Genomic DNA, 14,032 nt, shown 5'->3' with positions numbered 1-14,032 from the left:
CCAATTGCAGGGGCAAACATCCATTGGTGCAATGTTTTGGAGGGATGCAATGGGGATGGAAGGCTAATGCAGGTAGAGGTGGTGATAGGGGAAGGGGTCGGATGCAGCAGATGGTGGGAAAAGGGCCCTTCTCCTAATAAATTTGATATTTTGTTTTATTGGTTGCAGTTTTATCCGAGGCGTGAGGAGGCCAAGTTACTGTACTAGAGTTTTCTTGAGGGTTTCAAGCTATGTTATCAAGGTCATAGAAGACAGAGAAAAAATTTGAAATCTGCAGTTGAGAATCCGGAAGTGGTGAGAAAGAAATTGAGGACGGAATTGGAGGCTGGCAGAATGGTGGGTCTATGGGATACCTGGCCGATTCATAACTTAACAATTTCACCACTGGGTGTTGAGCCTAAAACACAACAAGGTGAGTTTAGATTGATTCATCATCTATCGTGGGCTGCAGGGGAGTCAGTTAATGATTTAATTGCACATGAAGACTCCATAGTGCATTGCACATCAGTGGAAGAGGCAATTAAGTTGGTAAGGGCTTGTGGAAGGAAGGCACAAATGGCAAAGTTAGACATTCAATCTGTCTTTTGACTATTGCCGGTACATCCTGAGGATTTTTCATTGTTGGGTCTTTAATCTGAGGATTCTATATTTGTGGATATAATGTTGCCAATGGGCTGTTCTGTTTCTTGTTCCCTGTTTGAAACTTGTAGTTGTTTTTTGCAGTGGTTTTTCCAACAGAAGACTGGGCTCGGGCATGTCACGAACTACCTCGGTGACTCTTTTCTGATGGGCTTGCAGTGATCCAATGAATGTAAAAAAGGGTTAATTGAATTTCAGAAGTGTATGGAGGAGATGGAAGTACCTTTGGCTCCGGATAAGACTGAAGGCCCTGCTATATTGAACTCAGAGAAATCTGAGGTACGGTTTCCGGTGGATAAGTGCAAAAGTTGATTTCTCTGTTGGAGGAGGCTGTTTCCACGGATAAGCTGGAGTTACAGCAGGTGCAAGCCTTATTGGGTTCTTGGAAGTTTGCGTGCCGTGTGGTGAGAGTTGGTAGAGCTCTTTGTAGGTGCCTTGGTTTTTCAGTCAAAGGTGCTGTTTTACCTCATCCCAGAATTCGGCTTAAAGAGGTCATCAATGCTGACTTCAGAATGTTGGTTTCTTTCCAGCAAAGTAATAATGGTGTTAACATGTTGACGGTTGAGGATGAATGGTAATGGCAAGTTCAAATTTTTTCAGATGATTCAGGAGCCCATGGTTTGGTTTTCTGAGATGGTGATTGGACTGCTGAGTCATGGCCGGATTCTTGGAGAGAGGCACACCATAGCATTTCGTTTCTGGAGTTTTTTTCCATTTGATGGTTGCTTTAGTGTTGTGTGGTAACCTTTTAGCAAACAGGCGAGTGGTTTTTAATGTGGATAGCCAAACAGTTGTTAATTTAGTCAATTCACAGAAGGCTCGAGATGAAAAAGTTTTGAAGTTGTTGCGTTTATTTTTGCTTCATTGTCTGAAATTCAATATTTTGTTTAAGGGTCAGTATGTTCCAGGTGTGAATAATGATATCACTGATGGGCTATGTCGTTCACAGTGGCAGAGATTCGGTGTACTGGTGCCGGGAGCAGATTTGCTTAAAACGGCTTTGACGGTGGACCTTTGGGAGCTGGGAATCTAAGGATGTTACAATTGATTCGTCAGTCCATTGCTCCATCTACTTTGAGGTCATATGGCAAGGCCTAGGCAGAATTTATTGAGTCTGGTGCATTGAGGAGGTATGAGGGACCTTACATGTCACGGTATAGGAGGGAGGATGGAGTCCGCTTCATTATGACACATATTGACCTAGGATTGGCGGTTGTGGCTATAACAGGGAAGATGGCAGGTATTACATTTTTTGGTCAGTACTTTTGGGATTATGATACCATGGAAGGAGAAATGTGTAGGAGAATTGTTGCTGGCTGGGCGATGGAGGATGGATCCAGGTTGGATCAATGGCATCCTATTTCCATGCAAAAGCTGAGGGATATTTTGGGGGTTTTGAATTCTGCTTTTCCTGTTGGGAGGGCTGATAGTATAGATGATTCTTCTCCTGAAAAACAACTATATCATGATTGCAGGCACACCTGCACTATGTAGACCAGGGTGGCTGAGTGGTTAAGGCGTTTGACTTAAGATCCAATGGACATGTGTCTGCGTGGGTTCGAGCCCCACTCCTGGTATATCATTTTTTCTCTCCCGTGACACTGTTCATTTCAATTTCACGCACTTTTCAGTTGCTCCTGATTATTATTAAAATAAGAGCTACATATCTTCATATGGATTAACGTGTATTTTTCTACCCCCAAAAAAGTAAACGCCTTGTATTGTACATTTCTCTTTGAAACTTAGTAACCTTTTGCTGCAGGTTGTATTACAGTATGCTTTTTCGTTTATTATAGGTGACTTATTTGTTTATGATACCTGACTTAATGCTTTCCATTTGGTGCATAAGGAATTACAAAATCTCTCTACCAGGAGTGGGGCTTGAACCCACGTGGACACATGTCCATTGGAGCTTAAGTCCAACGCCTTAACCACTCGGCCATCCTGGTACCTGTGCAGTAAAGGGCAACAACATGGCACTTATTATAGATATCAAGAGTGCTCACTGTGTGACATTGAGCTTTCTATATATATATATATTTTCATATCTATATATTTTATCAGGTTACGCAAAACACATTTCAGGAATACAAGGTAATGTCATGCCTCTCCTCTATAAAACGTGCATGTACTTAATAAAAAAAAAAATACAACCATACCTATCAAACATGTTTAAGATTATCAGCGTGTAGGACGAAAAAAGGTGCGCTTTTTTCACACCGTTTTTGTCACATGTCCTATTAAATATGTCTGCAAATTGACGTTAATCTTAAGAAATATCACACTAACCCCTTTTCAAGACTCAAAACTACACTTCACACAATCTAAAACACTTTGGGACAGATTTACAAGGCCCTTGCGGCCCTTAGCGCTACATTTGCAGAATTTATTTTGCCGCAAATGTGAAGATCATAGGCCACTACCATAGCAAAATATTTACAAGGTGGCGCAAGCTAGGTTTGCGCCAACTTGTTAACACTTTGCGCCACATCATGCATAATATATGCATGATGTGTGCAAAGGCGGCTTTCCCTTGTTAGAGAGTGGGCACGCTCGTTCCTCACCTGACAGGTTGCTTTTTGAGGAGGGTGTCTCTGGGGCTGGTGTTGTAGCCAAGAGCGAACTCTTGACTCCGCGTGGGTCGCTTCGTTTGCCGCACTGCACGGGAATGGCTGGGAGGCATAGAGTTGGCAGTAGAGGAAGCGGTGTGGTGGGGAAGGGTCAGGCATAATTTATACAAGGTGGGCGTTCGCCCATTAGGGAGCCCGAAAAAATGGCGCAAGGCAATCTAAGAGATTTCCTTGCGCCATTTGTTTTACACTTTCAACGCCTACTCAGAGGAGGCGTTAAAAGGGGGAATACCATTATTTATAATGGGCCCCTATGTACTCTGCAGGATTAGTCCCAAAATGATGGCGCTACTCTTGCAGAGTACATCAATAGCGTAAAAAATATAACGCTAATGCCCCTACCCTGTGCCATGGTGCGCCGTATTATTATATATATAGCTCACACATGGTGGCGGTACAGGGGCGATAAGGGGTGCAAGGAACGTGGCGCTGCACCGGCAGAGCCACTTTCCTTAAATCTGCCCCTTTGTGTTTGTCTCGGAGCAACAGGTGGTTTATAATTTTGACACAAGTGAGGTCAATTTCAATAGAGTCCAGCAATTACAGGAAGATGGGCATAGCTTTGTCAGGGGTGAGCTTAAGAAAGCACACCCTGGGGCGGCTGAATCATTTTTGGGGTGTGACAGCTCCTTTGGGCTTCGCAGCTCAGGAGGACGAGCCATGCCAAAGGACGTCATGAAAAATAAGACAACAGCGGAGACGCCGGTAAAGGTCTGGGCACCTTTAAAATGCCGGTCATAAGAGAGGGTTGCATCCAGAGCGATCAACCCGATTACAAGGGAGTGGCCTGGTGAATCATTTGATTTATGGTACAATCACGGCTTCAAGATCCCAGCTATCAGCCAAGGTGCTGTCTCGTTGGCTTTGGGGCTCATTTTGCATGATGAATTGATGGATTACGATGACGACCAGGAGACTAAGGAGGGGGTGAATTGTGAGCATGGGGATGAGACTGCGGGGAAGGAGATGCAGCAAAGAAATTAGGTGAGCTGTTCTAACAGAGGAAAGAGTTTTGGTGTATTTCAGGATTTGCCCCCTTTGATGGTGCAGCGTAATCGGAAAGTCAAGACGAATAATCAGGTACCTGCAAGTGGTTTCATTCAAAAAAGGTGAGACACAGGCTGCTGTGGCTATGGGGTGTGAAGAGTTAAGCATGAAGGTAGTGTGTTTGGTGTCTGTAACAGTGGGTAATACCCTTTTGCGTTAGCATAAGGAAGTTTGGGTAGATTGAGTGGGAAAGATGATGCAAATAATGAAGCAGTTAAAGATGCAGACAATGTCCATTTGGGGGGGCTGTGAACAAAAAAGTCGGAGTCAATGATGGTAAGTCAGAGGCAAGTGGTGAGGAGGCTTCTAAGGCAGAGCCAGGTAAGGAAAAAGGAAACTCGTGTGAGGGTAGTGTAAAAAGTAAAAAGTTGCCATATATGGGGTTGTTCTTGCCTTTGGGGGCGCATCTCACCCAAGCCATGAAGGAGAACATTTGTAAAGGTGAGTTTGTTGATGTTTTTAAATTATTACATAGAGAAGTGTGGGCTAAGGAAGGGTCAAAGGAGGAGGAATGGGAATTAGCTAGGAGGCCGAAAGTTCCCACTACCCTTGAGAATTGGATGTCAGTATTCTTAATCATTGCTAGCGTTTATTGTGAGAGGCATCCGGAGCATTGTATTTCTCTATTAAAATACATGGACGTTTTTAGGTGGGCTCAAATAGACTATGGTGGTTTTGGATGTTTTAGATATAATGAAGAACTTAGAGCCCATATGGCATTATTTCCAGCTAAAGAATGGTGAGATATTTATAATGAGCTTTGGATGCAATGGTTGTGTACTTCCAAGAATGCCTCAGCGTTACACACAGCTAGTGGTCTTCTGGTTCCTTACAAGCCCTGTCAGGGGCATCCCAACCAATCTAGGGTGGGTAGTTTCACGAGAGCTCAGTTCCCACAGAATGGATCTTGTTGGTCCTTCAACAGAGGGTCATGCACACAACTCCAGTGCAAGTTCATGCACAATTGCTCCAATTGCAGGGGCAAACATCCATTGGTGCAATGTTTTGGAGGGATGCAATGGGGATGGAAGGCTAATGCAGGTAGAGGTGGTGATAGGGGAAGGGGTCGGATGCAGCAGATGGTGGGAAAAGGGCCCTTCTCCTAATAAATTTGATATTTTGTTTTATTGGTTGCAGTTTTATCCGAGGCGTGAGGAGGCCAAGTTACTGTACTAGAGTTTTCTTGAGGGTTTCAAGCTATGTTATCAAGGTCATAGAAGACAGAGAAAAAATTTGAAATCTGCAGTTGAGAATCCGGAAGTGGTGAGAAAGAAATTGAGGACGGAATTGGAGGCTGGCAGAATGGTGGGTCTATGGGATACCTGGCCGATTCATAACTTAACAATTTCACCACTGGGTGTTGTGCCTAAAACACAACAAGGTGAGTTTAGATTGATTCATCATCTATCGTGGGCTGCAGGGGAGTCAGTTAATGATTTAATTGCACATGAAGACTCCATAGTGCATTGCACATCAGTGGAAGAGGCAATTAAGTTGGTAAGGGCTTGTGGAAGGAAGGCACAAATGGCAAAGTTAGACATTCAATCTGTCTTTTGACTATTGCCGGTACATCCTGAGGATTTTTCATTGTTGGGTCTTTAATCTGAGGATTCTATATTTGTTGATATAATGTTGCCAATGGGCTGTTCTGTTTCTTGTTCCCTGTTTGAAACTTGTAGTTGTTTTTTGCAGTGGTTTTTCCAACAGAAGACTGGGCTCGGGCATGTCACGAACTACCTCGGTGACTCTTTTCTGATGGGCTTGCAGTGATCCAATGAATGTAAAAAAGGGTTAATTGAATTTCAGAAGTGTATGGAGGAGATGGAAGTACCTTTGGCTCCGGATAAGACTGAAGGCCCTGCTATATTGAACTCAGAGAAATCTGAGGTACGGTTTCCGGTGGATAAGTGCAAAAGTTGATTTCTCTGTTGGAGGAGGCTGTTTCCACGGATAAGCTGGAGTTACAGCAGGTGCAAGCCTTATTGGGTTCTTGGAAGTTTGCGTGCCGTGTGGTGAGAGTTGGTAGAGCTCTTTGTAGGTGCCTTGGTTTTTCAGTCAAAGGTGCTGTTTTACCTCATCCCAGAATTCGGCTTAAAGAGGTCATCAATGCTGACTTCAGAATGTTGGTTTCTTTCCAGCAAAGTAATAATGGTGTTAACATGTTGACGGTTGAGGATGAATGGTAATGGCAAGTTCAAATTTTTTCAGATGATTCAGGAGCCCATGGTTTGGTTTTCTGAGATGGTGATTGGACTGCTGAGTCATGGCCGGATTCTTGGAGAGAGGCACACCATAGCATTTTGTTTCTGGATTTTTTTTCCATTTGATGGTTGCTTTAGTGTTGTGTGGTAACCTTTTAGCAAACAGGCGAGTGGTTTTTAATGTGGATAGCCAAACAGTTGTTAATTTAGTCAATTCACAGAAGGCTCGAGATGAAAAAGTTTTGAAGTTGTTGCGTTTATTTTTGCTTCATTGTCTGAAATTCAATATTTTGTTTAAGGGTCAGTATGTTCCAGGTGTGAATAATGATATCACTGATGGGCTATCTCGTTCACAGTGGCAGAGATTCGGTGTACTGGTGCCGGGAGCAGATTTGCTTAAAACGGCTTTGACGGTGGACCTTTGGGAGCTGGGAATCTAAGGATGTTACAATTGATTCGTCAGTCCATTGCTCCATCTACTTTGAGGTCATATGGCAAGGCCTAGGCAGAATTTATTGAGTCTGGTGCATTGAGGAGGTATGAGGGACCTTACATGTCACGGTATAGGAGGGAGGATGGAGTCCGCTTCATTATGACACATATTGACCTAGGATTGGCGGTTATGGCTATAACAGGGAAGATGGCAGGTATTACATTTTTTGGTCAGTACTTTTGGGATTATGATACCATGGAAGGAGAAATGTGTAGGAGAATTGTTGCTGGCTGGGCGATGGAGGATGGATCCAGGTTGGATCAATGGCATCCTATTTCCATGCAAAAGCTGAGGGATATTTTGGGGGTTTTGAATTCTGCTTTTCCTGTTGGGAGGGCTGATAGTATAGATGATTCTTCTCCTGAAAAACAACTATATCATGATTGCAGGCACACCTGCACTATGTAGACCAGGGTGGCTGAGTGGTTAAGGCGTTTGACTTAAGATCCAATGGACATGTGTCTGTGTGGGTTCGAGCCCCACTCCTGGTATATCATTTTTTCTCTCCCGTGACACTGTTCATTTCAATTTCACGCACTTTTCAGTTGCTCCTGATTATTATTAAAATAAGAGCTACATATCTTCATATCGATTAACGTGTATTTTTCTACCCCCAAAAAAGTAAACGCCTTGTATTGTACATTTCTCTTTGAAACTTAGTAACCTTTTGCTGCAGGTTGTATTACAGTATGCTTTTTCGTTTATTATAGGTGACTTATTTGTTTATGATACCTGACTTAATGCTTTCCATTTGGTGCATAAGGAATTACAAAATCTCTCTACCAGGAGTGGGGCTTGAACCCACGTGGACACATGTCCATTGTAGCTTAAGTCCAACGCCTTAACCACTCGGCCATCCTGGTACCTGTGCAGGAAAGGGCAACAACATGGCACTTATTATAGATATCAAGAGTGCTCACTGTGTGACATTGAGCTTTCTATATATATATATTTTCATATCTATATATTTTATCAGGTTACGCAAAACACATTTCAGGAATACAAGGTAATGTCATGCCTCTCCTCTATAAAACGTGCATGTACTTAATAAAAAAAAAAATACAACCATACCTATCAAACATGTTTAAGATTATCAGCGTGTAGGACGAAAAAAGGTGCGCTTTTTTCACACCGTTTTTGTCACATGTCCTATTAAATATGTCTGCAAATTGACGTTAATCTTAAGAAATATCACACTAACCCCTTTTCAAGACTCAAAACTACACTTCACACAATCTAAAACACTTTGGGACAGATTTACAAGGCCCTTGCGGCCCTTAGCGCTACATTTGCAGAATTTATTTTGCCGCAAATGTGAAGATCATAGGCCACTACCATAGCAAAATATTTACAAGGTGGCGCAAGCTAGGTTTGCGCCAACTTGTTAACACTTTGCGCCACATCATGCATAATATATGCATGATGTGTGCAAAGGCGGCTTTCCCTTGTTAGAGAGTGGGCACGCTCGTTCCTCACCTGACAGGTTGCTTTTTGAGGAGGGTGTCTCTGGGGCTGGTGTTGTAGCCAAGAGCGAACTCTTGACTCCGCGTGGGTCGCTTCGTTTGCCGCACTGCACGGGAATGGCTGGGAGGCATAGAGTTGGCAGTAGAGGAAGCGGTGTGGTGGGGAAGGGTCAGGCATAATTTATACAAGGTGGGCGTTCGCCCATTAGGGAGCCCGAAAAAATGGCGCAAGGCAATCTAAGAGATTTCCTTGCGCCATTTGTTTTACACTTTCAACGCCTACTCAGAGGAGGCGTTAAAAGGGGGAATACCATTATTTATAATGGGCCCCTATGTACTCTGCAGGATTAGTCCCAAAATGATGGCGCTACTCTTGCAGAGTACATCAATAGCGTAAAAAATATAACGCTAATGCCCCTACCCTGTGCCATGGTGCGCCGTATTATTATATATATAGCTCACACATGGTGGCGGTACAGGGGCGATAAGGGGTGCAAGGAACGTGGCGCTGCACCGGCAGAGCCACTTTCCTTAAATCTGCCCCTTTGTGTTTGTCTCGGAGCAACAGGTGGTTTATAATTTTGACACAAGTGAGGTCAATTTCAATAGAGTCCAGCAATTACAGGAAGATGGGCATAGCTTTGTCAGGGGTGAGCTTAAGAAAGCACACCCTGGGGCGGCTGAATCATTTTTGGGGTGTGACAGCTCCTTTGGGCTTCGCAGCTCAGGAGGACGAGCCATGCCAAAGGACGTCATGAAAAATAAGACAACAGCGGAGACGCCGGTAAAGGTCTGGGCACCTTTAAAATGCCGGTCATAAGAGAGGGTTGCATCCAGAGCGATCAACCCGATTACAAGGGAGTGGCCTGGTGAATCATTTGATTTATGGTACAATCACGGCTTCAAGATCCCAGCTATCAGCCAAGGTGCTGTCTCGTTGGCTTTGGGGCTCATTTTGCATGATGAATTGATGGATTACGATGACGACCAGGAGACTAAGGAGGGGGTGAATTGTGAGCATGGGGATGAGACTGCGGGGAAGGAGATGCAGCAAAGAAATTAGGTGAGCTGTTCTAACAGAGGAAAGAGTTTTGGTGTATTTCAGGATTTGCCCCCTTTGATGGTGCAGCGTAATCGGAAAGTCAAGACGAATAATCAGGTACCTGCAAGTGGTTTCATTCAAAAAAGGTGAGACACAGGCTGCTGTGGCTATGGGGTGTGAAGAGTTAAGCATGAAGGTAGTGTGTTTGGTGTCTGTAACAGTGGGTAATACCCTTTTGCGTTAGCATAAGGAAGTTTGGGTAGATTGAGTGGGAAAGATGATGCAAATAATGAAGCAGTTAAAGATGCAGACAATGTCCATTTGGGGGGGCTGTGAACAAAAAAGTCGGAGTCAATGATGGTAAGTCAGAGGCAAGTGGTGAGGAGGCTTCTAAGGCAGAGCCAGGTAAGGAAAAAGGAAACTCGTGTGAGGGTAGTGTAAAAAGTAAAAAGTTGCCATATATGGGGTTGTTCTTGCCTTTGGGGGCGCATCTCACCCAAGCCATGAAGGAGAACATTTGTAAAGGTGAGTTTGTTGATGTTTTTAAATTATTACATAGAGAAGTGTGGGCTAAGGAAGGGTCAAAGGAGGAGGAATGGGAATTAGCTAGGAGGCCGAAAGTTCCCACTACCCTTGAGAATTGGATGTCAGTATTCTTAATCATTGCTAGCGTTTATTGTGAGAGGCATCCGGAGCATTGTATTTCTCTATTAAAATACATGGACGTTTTTAGGTGGGCTCAAATAGACTATGGTGGTTTTGGATGTTTTAGATATAATGAAGAACTTAGAGCCCATATGGCATTATTTCCAGCTAAAGAATGGTGAGATATTTATAATGAGCTTTGGATGCAATGGTTGTGTACTTCCAAGAATGCCTCAGCGTTACACACAGCTAGTGGTCTTCTGGTTCCTTACAAGCCCTGTCAGGGGCATCCCAACCAATCTAGGGTGGGTAGTTTCACGAGAGCTCAGTTCCCACAGAATGGATCTTGTTGGTCCTTCAACAGAGGGTCATGCACACAACTCCAGTGCAAGTTCATGCACAATTGCTCCAATTGCAGGGGCAAACATCCATTGGTGCAATGTTTTGGAGGGATGCAATGGGGATGGAAGGCTAATGCAGGTAGAGGTGGTGATAGGGGAAGGGGTCGGATGCAGCAGATGGTGGGAAAAGGGCCCTTCTCCTAATAAATTTGATATTTTGTTTTATTGGTTGCAGTTTTATCCGAGGCGTGAGGAGGCCAAGTTACTGTACTAGAGTTTTCTTGAGGGTTTCAAGCTATGTTATCAAGGTCATAGAAGACAGAGAAAAAATTTGAAATCTGCAGTTGAGAATCCGGAAGTGGTGAGAAAGAAATTGAGGACGGAATTGGAGGCTGGCAGAATGGTGGGTCTATGGGATACCTGGCCGATTCATAACTTAACAATTTCACCACTGGGTGTTGTGCCTAAAACACAACAAGGTGAGTTTAGATTGATTCATCATCTATCGTGGGCTGCAGGGGAGTCAGTTAATGATTTAATTGCACATGAAGACTCCATAGTGCATTGCACATCAGTGGAAGAGGCAATTAAGTTGGTAAGGGCTTGTGGAAGGAAGGCACAAATGGCAAAGTTAGACATTCAATCTGTCTTTTGACTATTGCCGGTACATCCTGAGGATTTTTCATTGTTGGGTCTTTAATCTGAGGATTCTATATTTGTTGATATAATGTTGCCAATGGGCTGTTCTGTTTCTTGTTCCCTGTTTGAAACTTGTAGTTGTTTTTTGCAGTGGTTTTTCCAACAGAAGACTGGGCTCGGGCATGTCACGAACTACCTCGGTGACTCTTTTCTGATGGGCTTGCAGTGATCCAATGAATGTAAAAAAGGGTTAATTGAATTTCAGAAGTGTATGGAGGAGATGGAAGTACCTTTGGCTCCGGATAAGACTGAAGGCCCTGCTATATTGAACTCAGAGAAATCTGAGGTACGGTTTCCGGTGGATAAGTGCAAAAGTTGATTTCTCTGTTGGAGGAGGCTGTTTCCACGGATAAGCTGGAGTTACAGCAGGTGCAAGCCTTATTGGGTTCTTGGAAGTTTGCGTGCCGTGTGGTGAGAGTTGGTAGAGCTCTTTGTAGGTGCCTTGGTTTTTCAGTCAAAGGTGCTGTTTTACCTCATCCCAGAATTCGGCTTAAAGAGGTCATCAATGCTGACTTCAGAATGTTGGTTTCTTTCCAGCAAAGTAATAATGGTGTTAACATGTTGACGGTTGAGGATGAATGGTAATGGCAAGTTCAAATTTTTTCAGATGATTCAGGAGCCCATGGTTTGGTTTTCTGAGATGGTGATTGGACTGCTGAGTCATGGCCGGATTCTTGGAGAGAGGCACACCATAGCATTTCGTTTCTGGATTTTTTTTCCATTTGATGGTTGCTTTAGTGTTGTGTGGTAACCTTTTAGCAAACAGGCGAGTGGTTTTTAATGTGGATAGCCAAACAGTTGTTAATTTAGTCAATTCACAGAAGGCTCGAGATGAAAAAGTTTTGAAGTTGTTGCCTTTATTTTTGCTTCATTGTCTGAAATTCAATATTTTGTTTAAGGGTCAGTATGTTCCAGGTGTGAATAATGATATCACTGATGGGCTATCTCGTTCACAGTGGCAGAGATTCGGTGTACTGGTGCCGGGAGCAGATTTGCTTAAAACGGCTTTGACGGTGGACCTTTGGGAGCTGGGAATCTAAGGATGTTACAATTGATTCGTCAGTCCATTGCTCCATCTACTTTGAGGTCATATGGCAAGGCCTAGGCAGAATTTATTGAGTCTGGTGCATTGAGGAGGTATGAGGGACCTTACATGTCACGGTATAGGAGGGAGGATGGAGTCCGCTTCATTATGACACATATTGACCTAGGATTGGCGGTTATGGCTATAACAGGGAAGATGGCAGGTATTACATTTTTTGGTCAGTACTTTTGGGATTATGATACCATGGAAGGAGAAATGTGTAGGAGAATTGTTGCTGGCTGGGCGATGGAGGATGGATCCAGGTTGGATCAATGGCATCCTATTTCCATGCAAAAGCTGAGGGATATTTTGGGGGTTTTGAATTCTGCTTTTCCTGTTGGGAGGGCTGATAGTATAGATGATTCTTCTCCTGAAAAACAACTATATCATGATTGCAGGCACACCTGCACTATGTAGACCAGGGTGGCTGAGTGGTTAAGGCGTTTGACTTAAGATCCAATGGACATGTGTCTGTGTGGGTTCGAGCCCCACTCCTGGTATATCATTTTTTCTCTCCCGTGACACTGTTCATTTCAATTTCACGCACTTTTCAGTTGCTCCTGATTATTATTAAAATAAGAGCTACATATCTTCATATGGATTAACGTGTATTTTTCTACCCCCAAAAAAGTAAACGCCTTGTATTGTACATTTCTCTTTGAAACTTAGTAACCTTTTGCTGCAGGTTGTATTACAGTATGCTTTTTCGTTTATTATAGGTGACTTATTTGTTTATGATACCTGACTTAATGCTTTCCATTTGGTGCATAAGGAATTACAAAATCTCTCTACCAGGAGTGGGGCTTGAACCCACGTGGACACATGTCCATTGTAGCTTAAGTCCAACGCCTTAACCACTCGGCCATCCTGGTACCTGTGCAGGAAAGGGCAACAACATGGCACTTATTATAGATATCAAGAGTGCTCACTGTGTGACATTGAGCTTTCTATATATATATATTTTCATATCTATATATTTTATCAGGTTACGCAAAACACATTTCAGGAATACAAGGTAATGTCATGCCTCTCCTCTATAAAACGTGCATGTACTTAATAAAAAAAAAAATACAACCATACCTATCAAACATGTTTAAGATTATCAGCGTGTAGGACGAAAAAAGGTGCGCTTTTTTCACACCGTTTTTGTCACATGTCCTATTAAATATGTCTGCAAATTGACGTTAATCTTAAGAAATATCACACTAACCCCTTTTCAAGACTCAAAACTACACTTCACACAATCTAAAACACTTTGGGACAGATTTACAAGGCCCTTGCGGCCCTTAGCGCTACATTTGCAGAATTTATTTTGCCGCAAATGTGAAGATCATAGGCCACTACCATAGCAAAATATTTACAAGGTGGCGCAAGCTAGGTTTGCGCCAACTTGTTAACACTTTGCGCCACATCATGCATAATATATGCATGATGTGTGCAAAGGCGGCTTTCCCTTGTTAGAGAGTGGGCACGCTCGTTCCTCACCTGACAGGTTGCTTTTTGAGGAGGGTGTCTCTGGGGCTGGTGTTGTAGCCAAGAGCGAACTCTTGACTCCGCGTGGGTCGCTTCGTTTGCCGCACTGCACGGGAATGGCTGGGAGGCATAGAGTTGGCAGTAGAGGAAGCGGTGTGGTGGGGAAGGGTCAGGCATAATTTATACAAGGTGGGCGTTCGCCCATTAGGGAGCCCGAAAAAATGGCGCAAGGCAATCTAAGAGATTTCCTTGCGCCATTTGTTTTACACTTTCAA

At 43.5% G+C, this 14,032-nt stretch overlaps 6 non-coding genes across 6 annotated transcripts; 3 read left to right on the top strand and 3 right to left on the bottom strand.

Moving 5' to 3' along the window:
- Nucleotides 1–2,133: 2,133 nt before the first annotated feature.
- TRNAL-UAA (transfer RNA leucine (anticodon UAA)) lies at nucleotides 2,134–2,216 on the top strand. Its single transcript has one exon. It is a non-coding gene; the product is annotated as a tRNA-Leu (tRNA).
- A 289-nt stretch (nucleotides 2,217–2,505) lies between these two features.
- TRNAL-UAA (transfer RNA leucine (anticodon UAA)) lies at nucleotides 2,506–2,588 on the bottom strand. The gene has a single exon. It is a non-coding gene; the product is annotated as a tRNA-Leu (tRNA).
- A 4,830-nt stretch (nucleotides 2,589–7,418) lies between these two features.
- TRNAL-UAA (transfer RNA leucine (anticodon UAA)) lies at nucleotides 7,419–7,501 on the top strand. Its single transcript has one exon. It is a non-coding gene; the product is annotated as a tRNA-Leu (tRNA).
- Nucleotides 7,502–7,790: 289 nt separating this feature from the next.
- TRNAL-UAA (transfer RNA leucine (anticodon UAA)) lies at nucleotides 7,791–7,873 on the bottom strand. Its single transcript has one exon. It is a non-coding gene; the product is annotated as a tRNA-Leu (tRNA).
- A 4,828-nt stretch (nucleotides 7,874–12,701) lies between these two features.
- On the top strand, nucleotides 12,702–12,784 carry TRNAL-UAA (transfer RNA leucine (anticodon UAA)). Its single transcript has one exon. It is a non-coding gene; the product is annotated as a tRNA-Leu (tRNA).
- A 289-nt stretch (nucleotides 12,785–13,073) lies between these two features.
- Nucleotides 13,074–13,156, bottom strand: TRNAL-UAA (transfer RNA leucine (anticodon UAA)). The gene has a single exon. It is a non-coding gene; the product is annotated as a tRNA-Leu (tRNA).
- Between the last annotated feature and the right edge of the window lie 876 nt (nucleotides 13,157–14,032).

The sequence above is a fragment of the Pleurodeles waltl genome, chromosome 5, assembly GCF_031143425.1.
Source record: "Pleurodeles waltl isolate 20211129_DDA chromosome 5, aPleWal1.hap1.20221129, whole genome shotgun sequence".
In the NCBI taxonomy this organism is placed as follows: Eukaryota; Metazoa; Chordata; class Amphibia; order Caudata; family Salamandridae; genus Pleurodeles; species Pleurodeles waltl.
Note: the sequence above shows the minus strand (reverse complement) of the source record. Positions and strands in the feature narration are given on the sequence as shown.